Genomic DNA, 16348 nt, shown 5'->3' on the forward strand with positions numbered 1-16348 from the left:
TTTTTAAAAAATTTTCTTTATTTATTTGAGAGAGTGAGAGTGAGAGATCAATGTGGGAGAGGGAGAAGCAGACTCGCCGCTGAGCAGGAAGCCCAATGTGGGGCTCAGTTCCAGGACTATGAGCTCATTACCTGAACCGAAGGCAGACGCTTAACTGAATGAGCCACTCAGGTACCCCTAGAATCTGCTAATTTTTATTTTTTTCTCTAAGTAATAATTTTTTCTTTAAGTAATGATGAAGATTATTTTGATATTTTCCTGGATTTTTTAAAAAAAAGACTATGTTTTCAGAGTTTTCGATTTGAAACTGAGAGAAAAGCGCAAACATTTCTCATATACATCCTGCCACCACACATGCATAGCCTTCCCTTATCAACACCACTTACCAAAATGGCTTTTTTTCCCCCACAGATGAACTTGTATTTACACATCATTATCTCTCTCTAAGTCCACTGTTTACCTTAGAGTTCACTCTTGCTATTGTACATTCTATGTTTGGACAAAAGTATAGTGATATATATTATTATAACATTGTACAAAGTATTTCCATTGCCCTACAAATCCTCTACGGTATGCCTATTCATCTCTCCCCAATCCTGCTTCTGGCAAATCTTTTTACTGTTTCCAGTATTGCCTTTTCCAAAATGTCATATATTTGGACTCATATAATATGTAGCCTTTTCAGAATGATGGCTTGCACTTAGAAATATGCATGTAAGTTTCCTCTCTGTCTTTTCATCACTTGAAGCTCATTTCTTTTTAGCTGTGAATAATATTTGACTGCCTGGATATTTCAGTTTATTTATCCATTCACCTACTAAAGGACATCTTAGTTACTTCTAAAATTTAGCATATATGAATAAAGCTGCTACAAACATTCAGGTGCAGGTTTTTCTATGGACATAAATTTTCAAATCCTTTGGGTAAATACCAAGTAATGCGAGTGCTGGATAGTGTGGTAAAATTATGTTTCATTTTGTAAAAAAAAAAAATTTCAGTTTGTAAGAAGTTATTTTCCAGGGCAACTAGGTGGCTCAGTCAGTTAAGCTCCATGTCGGATTCTCTGCTTGGCGGGGAACCTGCTTCTCCCTCCACTCCTTCTGCCTGCTGCTCCCCCTGCTTGTGCTATCTCTCTCTAATAAATAAATAAAATCATTTAAAAAAAAAAAAAAAAGAAAGAAGTTATCTTCAAATGTGGCTATACCATTCCACCAGAATTTTCTGAGAGTTCCTGGGGCTCCACTTCCTTGTCAGCATTTGGTATCATCAGTATCCTGAATATGGGCTATTCTAATAGGTATACAGTGGTATCTCACTGTTTTAATTTGCAGTTCCCTGATGACATATGATGTGGGGCATCTTTTCATATGCTTATTTGCCATCTGTTCATCTTCTTTGGTGATGTGTCTGTTAAGGACCTGGTTCATTTTAAAACTGGGTTATTTTCTTATTGCTAAGTTTTAGGTATTCTTTGTATATTTTGGATAACAGCCCTTTAACAGACATGTCTTTGGCAAATATTTTCTCCCTGTCTGTGGCTTGACTTCTCACTGTCTTGACACCCTCTTTCGCAGAACCAAAGGTTTTAATTTTAATGAAGTACAGCTTATCAATTATTTCTCTCATGGACCATGCCTTTGGTGTTTTATTTAAAAAGGCATAACCAGGGGCACCTGGCTGGCTCAGCTCGTAGAGCATGTGACTGTTGATCTCGAGGTTATAAGTTCAAGCCCCACACTGGGTATAGAGATTACTTAAAAATAAAATCTTAAAAAAAAAAAGGCACAAACATATCCATGGTCTCTAGGTTTTGTCCTGTTTTGTCTTCTATAGTTGTATAGTCCTGCCATTTTATATAATGCCTATAATCCATTTTGAGTTAATTTTGATTTGGCACGTGCATATCCAGTTGGTACAGCACCGTTTCTGAGGCAACTATCTTTGCTCATTGTATCGCCTTTGCTTCTTTGTCAAAGATCAGTTGACTTATTTATGAGAGTCTATTTCTGGGCTCTCTATTCTGTTCCATTGATCTATGTTTATTTTTTTGCTAATACCACACTACTTTGATTACTGTAGTTATATAGTAAGTCTTAATGTTGGGTAGCATCAGTCCTCCAACTTTGTTCTTCTCCTCTAATATTATGTTGGCTATTCTGAATTTTCTTTTTTCTTTTCTTTTTTTTAAGATTTTATTTATTTATTTGAGAGAGAGAGAGAGCCTGAGAGAGAAAGAGATCATAAGCAGGGGAGAGGGGTAGAGGGAGAAGCAGGCTCTTCACTGAGCAGGGAGCCCAATGTGGGGCTCAATCCCAGGACCCAGGGATCATGACCTGAGCTGAAGGCAGATGTTTTTTGTTTTTGTTTTTTTGTAAGAATTACATATATTTACATTGCGGATATCTGTGATACACTTTTCACAGGAATTACTGCTCAAATCCAAAGACCACCCAATCTGGAAACCTCTCTCAATGGTCTGAGCCAGCATTTCAGATAGGATATAAGCTGTATCCAGATGGAGTGGCCTTTGGAAAGTCCACTCTAAAATGAAATAGCCTGTTGTTGTCACTGTCTTCCTCCCCAACCTTCTTTTTGGGATGAAGCACCATCCTGTGCCTCCCAGCCACCCAGGCACCCTATTCTGAATTTTCTGAGTAAACTTCAGAATCAGTTTGTTAATGTCCATGAAATGATTTGCTAGGATTTTGTGGGGACAGAACTGAATTTATAGATCAAGTTGGGAAGAACTGACCTCTTGACAATATTGAATATTCCTATTCATGAACATGAAATCTCTCTCCATTTATTTAGTTCTTCTGTGATTTGTTGATTAGAATTTTAAAGCTTTCCTCATATAGAGCTTATACATATTTTGTTAGAGTTATACCCAAGTATTTCTTTTGGAGAGTATTTCTTTTCAGAGATAACAGAAATGGCATTGCATTTTTAATTTAAAATCCCACATGTTCATTACTGGTATATATACTGGAAGGCAACGGACTTTTGTATATCAACCTTGTATCCTGCAACCTTACTATAATTGCTTATTAGCACCAGGGGTTTTTTTGGTTCTGTCAGATCTTTTACATATACAGCCATATCATCTGCAAATAAAGACAGTTTTTTCGTCTTTCCTAATCTATATACCTTTTTTTTTCAAATTTCAGCTTTATTTAGAAATAATTCGCATAAATTGTAAGGTATTTAAAGTGCACATCATAGTGATTTCACATACATATATAGTGTGAATCAATCTGTACACCTTTTATTGCCTTACTGAATCAGCAAGGAGTTCCAGTACAATGTTGAAAGGAGTGGTAAGATGAGAAATCTTTGCGTTGTACCTGATCTTAGGGGGAAAGCTTCAAATTTCTAACATTAACAATGACATTAGGTGTAGATTTTTTGTATACTCTTTATCAAGTTGAGAATGTCCCTCTATCCTAGTTTCCTGAGTCTTTATCAAGAATGGGTGTTGGATTTAGTTGAATGCTTCTTCTACGTTTGTTGATATGTTCATACGATTTTTTATTTTTAGTCTGTTGATGTGATGGATTGTATTGATTTTTTAATGCTGAAACAGCCTTACATACCTAAGATAAATCCCACTTGATATATAATTCTTTTTATAAATTTCTGGATTTGATTTGTTAATATTTTGTTAAGGATTCTGGCATTTATGTTCATAATAAATACTGGTCTCAAGTTTTATTTTCTTGTAATGTCTTTGTCTGGTTTTGGGTAGTGCTGGTTTCAAAGAGCAAGTTAAGAAATATTCCCTCAGCTTCTATCCTCTGAGACTGTAGAGAATTGGTGTAATTTCTCCTTTAAATGTTTGATGCAATTCAGTAGTGAACCCATTTGGGCCTGATCCTTGCTGTTTTGGAAGGTTATGAATTATTGATTCAATTTCTCTAATAGATATAGGCTTATCCAAATCTAATTCCTTGCATGTGTCTTGACAAATTGTGTCTTTAAAGGAATTGGTCCATTTCATCTAGGTTATCAAATTTGTGGGCATAGAGATGTCCATAGCATTCCTTTGTAATCCTTTCAATTTCCATGGAATCTGTAGTGATGTTCTCTCTCTCATTTCTAGCATTATTAATTTGTATCCTCTTTTTTTTCTTAGTTAACCTTAGCTAGAGACTTACTGAGTTTACTGACCTTTTCAAAGAACTGACTTTTAGTTTTGTTGATTTTTTTCTATTGATTTCCCAGTTTCAATTTCATTGATTTCTGTCCTCTTACCATTTTTTTTTCTTCTGATTACTTTGGACTTAATTTTCTCTTCTTTTTCTAGTTTCCTAAGGTGGAAAGTTATTGAATTTAGATCTTTTTTTCTAACATATGAATTCAATGCTATAATCTAAATACTGCCTTGCTACTTCCCACAAATTTTGATTAAGTTATATTTTCATTAAGTTTAAAATATTTAAAAATTTCTTTTGAGATTCTTCTTCAACTCCTATGTTTAGAAGTATGCTGTTCGATCTCCAAGTATTTGAAGATTTTCTAGTTATCTTTTTGTGGTTGATTCCTAGTTTAATTCCATTATGGTCTGAGAGCAGACATTGTATTTCCATCTTAAAATTTGTTAATGTGTGTTTTATGTCCTTGAATGTGGTTTTTCTTGGTAAATGTTCCATGTGAGCTTGAGAAAATTTTAATTTTCCTGTTTTGGATGAAAGAGTCTATGTATGTCAATTATATCCAGTTGATCAAAATGCTGCTGAGTTCAAGTATGTCCTTACTGATTTTCTATCTGTTGGATCTATCCATTTCTGAGAGAGGAGTATGGAAGTCTACAACTATGATAATGAATTCATTTATTTCTCTTTGTGGATCTATCATTTTTGCCTCACGTAGTTTGATGCTCTCTTGTTAGATGCATACATATTAAAAATTATGTCTTCTTGGAGAATTGTCCCCTTTATCATTATATAATCCTCCTCTTTATTGCTACTAGCTTTCTTTACTTTGCGGTCTGCTTAAATACATAACACACAACTATTTAAAATGAGTTTCTTGTAGTAAACATACAGTTGGATCTTGTTTTTCATCATTCTGATGATGTTCTTTAACGGGTGCATTTAGACCACTGACATTCAACATAGTTATTGCCATACTCGGATTAATATCTATTACATTTGTTACTATTTTCTATCTGTTGCCCTTGTTCTCTGTTCCTATTTTTGTCTTTTCTGCCTCTTAATAGTTTTAACCAAATGTTTTATATGATTCTGTTTTCTCTTTCTTAGCATATCAATTTTCTCTTTCTTAGCATATCTTTTGTTTTTGCTTTTTTTTTTTACTGGTTGCTCCTAAAGTTTCCAATATACATTCGCAATCAATCCAAATTCACTTTCAAATAACAATATACTACTTCACAAGTAGTGTATCTCATAATAACAAAATAATCTTAATTCCTTTCTTCCAGCTCTTTTATCATTGCTGTTATTCATTTTGCTTATATATAAGTATACAGAAGCACTTATATACACATACATGGACACATACAGAAGTATACAAAACTGAATATACTGTTGGTATTACTTTGAACAAACTGCTATCTATTCGATTAAAGAAAAATAAAAGTTCATATTTTACCTTCATTTTTTCTTCTTTGATGCTCTTCCTTTCTTCATATGGACATGAATTTCTGAACTATATGATTTTCCTTCTCCATAATGCATTCCTTTTAACATTTTTTGTAAGGCAGGTCTATTGTCAACAAGTTTCTTCAACTTAAGTTTATCATTTCCTCCTTCAGTTTTGAAGGTAATTTCACATGGTACAGAACTCTACATTAGTGGGTTCTTTCTCTCAATACTTTATTTCAGTTGACACTCTTGCTTGCTGGTTTCTGAGGAGAAATTTGGCGTAATTCTTATCTTTGTTCCTTATCTTTGCTTCTATGTTGTTCCTTTGTTCCTGTAAGGTGTTCTTTAGCTCTGGCCTCTTTCAGGATTCTTTTATCTTTGATTTTCTTCAATTTGACAGTGATGTGCCAAGGTGTAATTTTCTTGGGCCTTTATCCTGGTTGGTGTTCTTTGAATTTCCTGGATATCTTGTTTGGTGTCAGTTTGGGGGAAATTTTCAGTCATTGTTTCAAATATTTCTTCTGTTCTTTCTTTTCTTTGCAATGGTCCCATTACACCTACATTGCACCTTTTCTCAGTGCTTGGGTGTTGTGTTCTGTTTTTTTACATACTTTTAGTTCTCTTTGATTTTTTGGTTTTTAAGGGTTCTATTGTCATACACTCTAATTCAGAGATTCTTTCATCAGCCATGTTAGGTGTACTGAGAAATCCATTAGAGATGTTCTTCTTTTCTGTTACAGTGTTTTGTTTTGTTTTTTTCTCTCTAGCATTTTTTGTTGTTGTTGCTGTTCTTTCTTCCTATTTCTATGTCTCTGCTTACTTTCTTCAGCTATTTTTGTGTGCTGTCTACTTTATCCATTAGAGCTTTTAGCATATTAATTAATCATAGTCGTCTTAAATTACTGTTCTGTGAAGAATCTCAAACTTCAGAAAATGTGCATGACGTGAAACTGGGGTGCTATGTTAAAAATAAATATATGATAATGACAACAACGAAATTTCACCATCTCTGCTATGTCTGGTTCTGATGCTTGTTCTATCTCTTTAAATTGTGTTTTTTTTGTTCTTTGGTAATTTTTTCTTAATAGTCAGATAAGATATACTGGGGTAAAAGGAACTGCTATAAATAAACCTTTAGTAATGTAATAGTGGGGGGGGAGGGGAAGCATTGTATAACCTCATGATTAGGTCTCAGTCTTTCAGTGAGCCAATGCTATGCACTGTGAACTTCACAAGAACTTTTCAGATTTCTTTTGTTTTGTTTTGTTTTCTACTGCCGTAGGTGGGTCAGGATGGCTAGAGTTAGCTGGAGTGGGTATTTCTCTTCTTCTGCAAGGAAGGGTATAGCTGGCTATAATTGGGTATTTCTCTTACCCAGATTAGTTAGGCTCTGATAACACCTCAGTAGGTTAGGTTTTGGTTAACTAGCTTTCCCTGAAGGCAAGGTTTGGTAAGAACATAGTGATCTGGTGTATTTCAAAATGGTTCCTTTTCCCCTTGCCAGGGAAAATGGACTTCCCCTTGTCAGAAGTCCAAGAGTTATTTACTTTGGGAATCTGTTCTAGCTCCTGAAGGTGAATCTCACAACATTGTGGTGGCCTATGATTGGGTCTCCCTGGAGTTGTTAATCTCAGAATTGTCCACACTGAGCCCCCAGCAATTCAATTATAGTTCAGGTTTTCCTATCCAGGCACCTGTTCCTGTGGTGGTTTGAGCTCCTGAGTCTCTACTCCTATAAGCCACAATTCACTGTATTTGTCTGTCTAGATTGTCTCTCATCTTGGGGGTAGTGTTTGCCTTGTGTCCTTCTCTCTCTTATAAATTTGAGAAGTGCTGCTGATTTTTCAGTCTTTTCAGCTTTTTATTTGTTGTTAGGATGGAGTGGGGACTTCTAAGGTCCTTACATGTGTAACCAAACACTGGAGCCACACTATTCCTTAATTTTTAACAGGAATACATGGTCCCATTCTTAAGGACTAAGGAACTGTGTCATTTGTTTTTTCATAAATGAAAGTAATTTATTCATTCATCTATATGAAGAGATGGAATGTTAAATTAAAAAAAAAATTTCAATTCAGAAGAAAGGGGAAATGCTCCCTCACTACTACTTCAAAAATAGCAATGTAATGTTTAAAAGTTGAATCTGTATTTTAAAATTTACATTTTATTCTTAAAAGCATTTTTTTCCATCTACCTTATATTAATAAGGTTTTATTCTTCCAAAACATTCTCCTGAATAAGTTAGAAATATTGCTAGTCTGTGCCAGTTTTGCTATGAACAAAGCTTAAATTCTACAAACGGTTCTGCTAGCAAGAAAAGTCTTCTAGCCATGGTGTAAAAACTTCTACTCAGTATCTAAGAGTTGCTTTTCTCTCCCTTTAGTTGATTTAGAAGCAAAGAGTTGCAATAGTATATTTAGGTCTTTCTATACATTTTTTTCCATTGAAGAGAATAAATGCTAAAAGTGTCTATGTGGCTTGCTTCCAAGACTAAACACTAACAGTTTTTATTTCTGAACATTATCAGGAAGAATTACTAAAATTTAACTTTAATGTCTTTACTCAACCTTTTTAGATACAAATTTTCATCTAGCCAATTAATTTCTTAATGCTATAATTTGATTAATGTCTTATTTATTCAGATTAAAGATTATTAATAAGGCCTATTAAAATCCTGATATATAATTTCATGAAAATAATTGCATTTTAGAAGTACTCTAGCAATTATAACACAATGACTAATAGCAAAATTGATGGATCAAGAAAACATTTGGTTATCAACCTAAAGAAATAATCTCTAACACAAAACAGTCACATCAATATATTTATAAAACCATTAAGGGAAGCCAAAATTCATTAAAGTTGTATTTCATATTTTCATTCACATCCTAGGACCCTAATATGAAAACACATGTTCAAAACTTTCAATTCAAGAACTATTTAAGATAAAGTTCATAAGATTAAAAAATACCTAAATAAATGGACTTTGAAACAGCAAAACACTTTCCTGAGAAAAGCCCTTCCACAATTTAAGCACAATTAGCTGTATGCAAACAATAAAGTACTGAATTAGTATCTCTAAGAACTGAATTAAAATATAATTTTTAAAGTAGAGCATTCTTAGCTTTTAAGAGAATAATATTCAACCGACAACAAAATCATCAAGTACTGCCAACATGTTTGTGTCCTGTGCTAAAGCTAAGAATTATAAACATTAATTATAAATAAAATATTTAAAGCATGTCACTGTTATCATAACATTTATGATGACATAACGTAAAAAAATTTAGGATTTCTTCTTCATTGTCCATGGTACAAATGGCCCACTTGCTGTCAAGAATGGCCAATGCTACGTGGTGAAAAACTGAGACTGGACGTTGGGATAGGAAACATAAGCTATAAGATAAGAAGCTAAGTAGTTGGTGACTAACATAACATAATAAAAAATTACTATTAAAAAAAAGAAGTAGTATATATGTGTTTATGTGTAAAATTTAAAAAAAATATTATAAAATAGAAAATATTTATAAGGTTTTTTTAAAAAAGATTTTTATTTATTTATTAGAGAGAGAACAAATGGTGGGGAGGGGCAGAGGGAGAGAGAGAGAGAGAAAGAAAGAGAGAGAGAAGCAGGCTCCCTGCTGAGCAGGAAGCCTGATGCGGGGCTTGATCACAGGACCCAGAGATCATGACCTGAGCCAAAGGCAGCTGCTTAACCAACTGAACCACCCAGGTGCCCTGATAACGTGTTTTTAAATAATGATGTATATTCAATGGCTTTAGCAAGTTGGTGAGAAAAGGAAATGAATAGTGGGAAAAAATTAAGATAATTCCTAGGTAGGTTAGTAGTATAACATGCATTGTATATAATGCAAAGCCAGTTAGGTGTATTGGGTGATTCTGGAGGAAAGAGAGTTACCATTTCTCATTATTGAACACGTAGGTGACCGAAAAGCAGAACAGTTTCAATATGTAAAAAGGATACAAAAGGGACCTAAACAATAGTTCTCTGCATAATTTATAGTTCTGGGTAGTTTAGTTTTCACAATAGAAAATTCAGAAATAAATCCAGTACAAATTTAAAAATTCAATGTGTGACAAAAGTCATACATAAAGACAGGATTATTTAAGAAATGCTGCTAGCATAACTGGCTATCCATTGAATAGAACATAAATTGTATCCTATTATCTTATTCCATATACAAAAATTAATTTGAGTTTAATTAAACAAAGTCTAGAAAATCTAGGATACTACAGGACACAATCCAGGGATAGGTATGACTTTTTACACTAAGCTAGAAACCCAAAAGTTATTAAAGAAATCACAGAAACATTTTACCATATGAATGTATCTTTGGCAGAAGATACTAAATAGCAAGTCAAGAGAAAGATGAGAGCTGAAAAAACACTATGAAGACAGGACAGAGTGGTACAGCTATCATAACAGAAAACAAAGGATAAACATTCAATATAAATAGGGATTTAGGTAAGAGATACTTTTGGTTGAAAAAAGCAAGATGAATACGTACATTGCAATTTGATACTATTTTATAAAATAAATTGTTAAAAAAACCATGAGACATTCTCTGTGTGGAGAGAGGAGGAGAAAGAGAGCACATGTGTGTGTGTGTGGGGGGGGACTATTTATTTATTTATTTATTTAGGAAAGAGAGAGAATGCACATGCACTGGGTGGGGAGGGGCAAAGGAGGAGGGAGAGAGAGAGAATCCTAAGCAGGCTCCATGCCCAGTGCGGAGCCCATCACTGGGCTTAACCTCAGAACCCCGAGATCATGACCTGAGCTGAAATCAAGAGTTGCATGCTTAACCAACTCTGCCTCTAGAACTACTCTTTTAAGACTGTGATCATGCAGAAAAAAGTGTAGAAAGATATTCACCAATTTTGTAAGAATATTTGTAGAGTAGTAATTAGAGGCAGGAGAGCCAAATTATGAAGGAATGGGGGGAAAAGCAAGAGAAAAGGCCTGTACTAAAATAGCTAGTATGCATAATCACATACCTACATTGTTATAAAATCATACACGTGAAGAAAAATTAAGATAAGAGGGGATGGGGCGCCTGGGTGGCACAGCGGTTAAGCGTCTGCCTTCGGCTCAGGGCGTGATCCCGGTGTTCTGGGATCGAGCCCCCGCATCAGGCTCCTCCGCTATGAGCCTGCTTCTTCCTCTCCCACTCCCCTGCTTGTGTTCCCTCTCTCGCTGGCTGTCTCTATCTCTGTTGAATAAATAAATAAAATCTTTAAAAAAAAAAAAAAAGATAAGAGGGGATAGTGACCAAACTTGCCAGAGGGAATGCCCAAGGAATTTGTTATCAGTATTTGGATGCTCTGCTACTTATAGTCTCATAAAATGTAAATTGAAGTAGCCATGGAGGTCAAATATTATCATTCTGATGTGTGCATGTTTAGCTTGACAGAGTAAGTTCAATATGGTTTCACAGTTTACTTGAGGGGTCAGCAAACTTTCTGTAAAAAAACAAATAATAAATATTCTAGGCTTTCTGGGCCATCTTGTCTCTATCAGAACTAATCAACTCTGCCACTGTACGGTAAAAGCAGTCATAGGCGGTGACAGTTATATTTTTTTGAGTTAACAGTGAATATAGAGTATCAAGTGATTTAGTCAAACATTAATTAGGCATTGCTGTGAAGACATTTTGTAAATGTGCTTAACATTTACAATATGTTGACTTTAAGTAAAGGAGATTATCCTTGATAATATGATGGGCCTCATCTAATCAGCCTTGAGAGCAAAAACAGCTTTTCTGGAGAAGAGATTCTGCCTCAAGACTATACTATCCATTCCTGTTGCAGTTTTTGGCCTTCTCGTCTGCCCTACAAATTTCAATGTTAACAGCCCCTACAACTGTGTTAGCCAATTCTCTACACACATAAATAGATAGGTAGTACTATTATGTACTATTTGTTCTGTTTCTCTGGTCAATGCTGACTATTACATAGACAATACGTAAACATAGCCTGCCTGTGTTCCAGTAAAACTATTTACAATAATAAGGAGTGAACCAGATTTGGCCTGTGTACCATATTTTTCCAACCCCTAATATTATTAAGAATAAGAATAGTTGCTTTTTTTTTTAAAACCATGTTTCAGGCAATGCGAAATGTGCTTCATGTATGAATTCCAAGTGCCTCATAAATTGGGAATTGCTTTTGATCAGCTCGTATATTCTGGGGTAGCTATATGAGCAAGAATGAGAGTCCTAGACCCACTGAATTCTTGATCATGAGCTTAAGTATGGTTTCTCAGAGATGCGTTTTTTTTTTCCCCCTTTTTTCAGTGAGGGTTTTAAAATGGTATTCTTTTTACCGGTTTTTATATTGTTTCATCTACTAGCTTTGGGGATTGAAAATTATTGCAGTAGAAATCAACCAACAGAGTGTCTTGGATGTTTATTAAATGTGGTACCTTTTGATTAAACTCAAATTTCTAAAATTCCCTTCAATTAAGGGAAAAATTAAAATTCACAAAATCACTAAATAAGGGGTTTATCATTTTTGGAATGAAAGGAATTCTTTACATCAAAGATTTAAAGCACAGGATCTTTAAGTAAAAAGGAAGAGTCTTAGGGGCGCCTGGGTAGTTCAGTGGGTAACCATTTGCCTTCAGGTCAGGTCATGATCTCGGGGTTGTGAGATCAAGGCTTGTGTCCAGCTCTGCTCAGCGTGGAGTCTGCTTGGGATTCTCTCTCTCCCCACCCCCATGCGCGCTTGCTCACTCTCTCTCAAATAAATTAATAAAATCTTAAAGTAAAATTACCCAAAACTTTAAATAGTAGATCCCCAAACTGGTTGATGCCACAAGGTTTCCTTCTCCAGGGATTAATAAGATTCCCATTTAAGAAGAAATTGACACCCCTTCTTTTCAACTCAGGGACCTCCCTATAACCACTCTTTTCTCTTCCCTGGTATTACCCCCCATTACTCAAAAGCTTAAGAAATAACCTACATTTAAAAGTGATTTGATTTATAAAAAGCAAACATGACCACATTTTTTCAAGATCACATGGTCTATTCAAAGTGAAGAGTATCTATAAGATTGCCCTTACATAGAGAAGCTTCTTAGGTTAGGTTGTAGAATGACAAAAATGTAAGGAAAATTGGAACTTCTAAATTCATTATCTGAAAGAGAATTCTCTAAGCTATCAGGTAGCTGAAGAAATGTTTAACCATGGAGGAAAGGGCTGTTATGACCATGATCAAATGACAGATTTATAAAGTAGAAGGGGGAAATTAATAATAGTTAATAAGAGCCTAATTTAGAGAAGAAGGCAAGTTCAGAAATGGAAACCAATAGGAGTCGTGTGGGCAAGTGGTGAACCAAGATATTTAGACACAAAAAGGTATGTCAGAGTTGTTCATAAGAACAAAAAGTTTAGCAAAGGAAGGTTAATTAGGAGAATTTTGTGCAAAAAAAGATAATTACAGAGTCTAAATTGGTCAAACAGTTCTGAACTCAAAAATTTTGCCTGTCAATCATTTTGTACTTATTCTTAGTTCAGAAAATATACTCACCATTGTAACCCATCTGTATCCACAATTTCTATCAAATTGTCTTTAACATAAGAAAATCTCAATGATTATTTGTTGATAATGATAGTTACATGGAAACTCAAATCAGAGAAGGTATTTTAAAAAACAATAACTATCCATTCTTAAGGAATAAAAACATACTTAGCAGTGATCTTTACCCAATTACTAACATCACTAAGAAATGGAAGTCTGGAAGGTATGTTTAGCATAGAAAATTGGTACCACACTCACCTCTGCTGGTAACATCAGTTCTGGGTGGGGATGAAGCCATAATCTGCCAAAATCTGAACCATTCTTGCCGGGTTTGGGGGCTCCGTAGAGAAATTACTGCTACCAGGTCTGACTGCCATAGCTCAGGAAAATGGTGCAGTCATTCCTCTCACCGTAGAAAATACTTGAGATGTTAAGGGATCTGTAAAATATTAAGACCCAGAAACACAGTATTAGCGGTGGTTTAGACATGGAATATAATAGCTAACAGTTATGGAATGCTTACTGTGTTCCAGGAACTGATGGGTTATCTCATTTAATCCTTTCAACAACCCAATGGGGTACAGGTATTATTAACCCTATTTTACAGAAACAGGGTTAGCAAGGTTAAGGAATTGCTCAAGACAAGAAAGGTAGTAAGATAAGAGGCAGAGCTAGGATTTGTACTCATGCAATCTGGTGCTTCAAGTGTGTATATCCATAGTCACAATGCTAGAGGTATATTCAAACAGGCCGAGAAAAACATGTGTTTCCTAAGAAGGGCAAATTAATTTCCTCTAAAGTAATGTGCTCGCTTTATCCCATAACAGATGCTCTTTAACTCACATCCTAAAAAGACAGACTGGCATTTACCTGCCAACTTTAAATAATAATAAACTTTAAATCTTTAAAATGTATAATATTTTACAATTTATTTATAATAGTGAAGCATAGACAGTCTGTCCCGCAGAGTGAAATGGGATAAGTGATAGTGCATACCCTTCAGATGAAATGACAAAAAAAATACATATAAACCTCATACTTCATTAATTGGAATTATTTGAATCCAATGCACTGCTTAATAAAATAGATCACTTTAAAAATCAGGTGCCGTGAGTAAGCCTACAAGTTTCAATAACTTATCTTTCCCGGAAAGAACTTTTACGTTTGATAAATTATTCAAAATATGCACAATATCACCTAAATCCACGTAATATCTAAATCCACATAAATTGTGGCTTTCTTCTCTAATTTACTCCCTTTTATTTTTTACTAATCATTTACATATTAAGTTTACCACATCTACAGTTTTCCAAAGTTTCGCTTAATTTTCACCAGACCATTTACCTCCCAATTTTCTTCCAAGTGAATTTTCACTGCAAAATCTGTCGCTACACTATCATAGATCAGTATCACGATTTTAAAAGACATGAAAAAGTACACCACCACCAAGCCTGAATGACCACCAAGAAGGAACGTCTAGAGAAACCGGCTCCTACTGAAAGGGGAGGGCTCGCAGACCACAAGCAGGGCGGGCAGGGAGCGGGAGGAGGGGAGGTCGGAAGAGGCAGTGCTTGATTCAAGTCAATAAACATTCGCTGCGCCACTTACCAAGCGCCCCCCAAAAAAAAGAAAAGAAAAAAAAATAGCTGGGCTATGTCAAGCAATGGGTCCTGCAGGTTTGCGGGAGGGGGTAAGAGCCTATGGCGAGGACTCGGGGGTCGGAGAGCGGTACGGCTGGATCAGAGCCTCTGGCCAGTCAGGCGAGGGCGGCCAACTAGGGCCAGGCCTCCAGCGCCCGGGTCCCGGCGTCCGCACCCTTCGCTGGCTCAGCCGCCAACCCGCCAGCCGACCAGCCGCAGCTGCTTACCGGTGGCGCCTCGCTGCCTCCCCAGGGGCAACCCTTCAACGGTTGCCGCAGTCAGAGCACCACCCCGCGGTAGGGTACGTCGAGCCCGCCCGCAGCTCTCGGGCCCCCACAGCACCGCCCCTCTCGCGAGAAGTCGGCGGAGACCGTGAAGTGGGGGGAGGAGAAGAAGGGAGGGGCTCTTAACGGTGGAGGCTGGTTCTGCGCCGGATCCGGGAGAGGGCCGGGCGCCATTGTGCTTCTCTGCCGACTGCTCTGCCTCAGTTACGGGCCTAGAACTCCGAGGAGGAAGGTGGTGGTGTGGTCGCTGCGAGCAGGACGCACCCTGTTCAGTGCCAGCTCGGGAACAGGGGTAAGAAGCTGCGGCGCTCAGGCTTCTCCCTCTCGGGGAGTTGGTTCTAACCAAGGCCGCGTGGGGGAGGGGAGGAAACGAAGTGCAGGCCTGGGGACGCGGAGGCTGCCTGCCCGGTCTTTAGTTGGGACGGAGGAGCGTGATCGGCGCCGCGGTTAGGAAGGGCGGCGGGCGCAGCCTTCCGCCGGTGGCCTTTCGTCTGGTGGTGGAGTTTGTGACGGGTAGAGGGGCGGATTGTACGTCTTCTTTATGGACGTGTGGTCGGCGAGGGCGAGGGGCTTGGGTCCTACTTTGGCCTTTGGCGGCCTTCTCATGGATGGGGTAAGGTGGATCCTCCGGAGCCCTGCGGGCCGGGAGTGTCACGAGTCAAGTAGTGAGCGCCGTGTGGAAGGCGGGGAGGGTTGGGACTCCGCCAACACGGTCTCCAATAGAAGGGACTTTGCCAGCCCTTTAGTTGCGGTGAAGATTTGCTCATTGATCGCTCCTTTTCTTGAATATCGTGATACTTTGGGAGTTGTTTCGTATCGTGGGAAATTGTATTTTCTTCAAATTGAAATAGTTGATATATATATATATATACCTGTTGGCATAAGAACTGAAAATACAGAAGGCACCAGTTGTAGAATATCCCTCATTTTGATGGAACTGCGTAGTGAAGATGAACATGGACGAATAAGCACCATAAAATACTACAGTTATTTTTTTTTCTACGTATACACATGTAGATAGTAATACATGGGGAAAATCTATCTTGGTAATGGATTCGTCACGACTAGTGTCGTTTGGCACTACTGAGAGTAAATATGCCAAAGTGAAATAGAATTTAGTAAGATTTTTTTTTTATTTTGTAGGACTTTTTAGTTTTTTTTGTAAATTATTTTAAACCTCCCCGTACTCCCTTCTCTCTTTTCTGTCTAAAGGTACGGTAAGGTAAGGTAAAAAATGAATTTTTTATTTAAAAACCAAACAGTATACTTTCGTTAACAA

The 16348-nt window shown here is 36.8% G+C and overlaps 2 protein-coding genes across 25 annotated transcripts in view; one reads left to right on the plus strand and one right to left on the minus strand.

Annotated features, from left to right (window-relative positions):
- BAZ2B (bromodomain adjacent to zinc finger domain 2B) overlaps window positions 1-15141 on the minus strand; it is a 395156-nt gene extending 380015 nt beyond the window's left edge. For 15 of the 17 annotated variants that reach the window (XM_034643322.1, XM_034643377.1, XM_034643371.1 and 12 more), the window contains exons 1-2: window positions 15013-15141; window positions 13404-13584 (exon numbers count right to left, since the gene is read on the minus strand). The gene's annotated coding sequence lies outside the window, so the exon portion shown is untranslated. The other 2 variants (XM_034643293.1, XM_034643297.1) reach the window with 2 other exon arrangements.
- A 28-nt stretch (window positions 15142-15169) lies between these two features.
- The window catches only part of MARCHF7 (membrane associated ring-CH-type finger 7), a 50208-nt gene continuing 49029 nt past the window's right edge, over window positions 15170-16348 (plus strand). For 7 of the 8 annotated variants that reach the window (XR_004620582.1, XR_004620593.1, XR_002144457.2 and 4 more), the window contains exon 1: window positions 15229-15361. The gene's annotated coding sequence lies outside the window, so the exon portion shown is untranslated. Of the gene's footprint in view, window positions 15362-16348 lie in introns of all 8 variants that reach the window. The other variant, XM_019809139.2, reaches the window with a different exon arrangement.

This window comes from Ailuropoda melanoleuca, chromosome 2 (genome assembly GCF_002007445.2).
Source record: "Ailuropoda melanoleuca isolate Jingjing chromosome 2, ASM200744v2, whole genome shotgun sequence".
Lineage (NCBI taxonomy): Eukaryota > Metazoa > Chordata > Mammalia > Carnivora > Ursidae > Ailuropoda > Ailuropoda melanoleuca.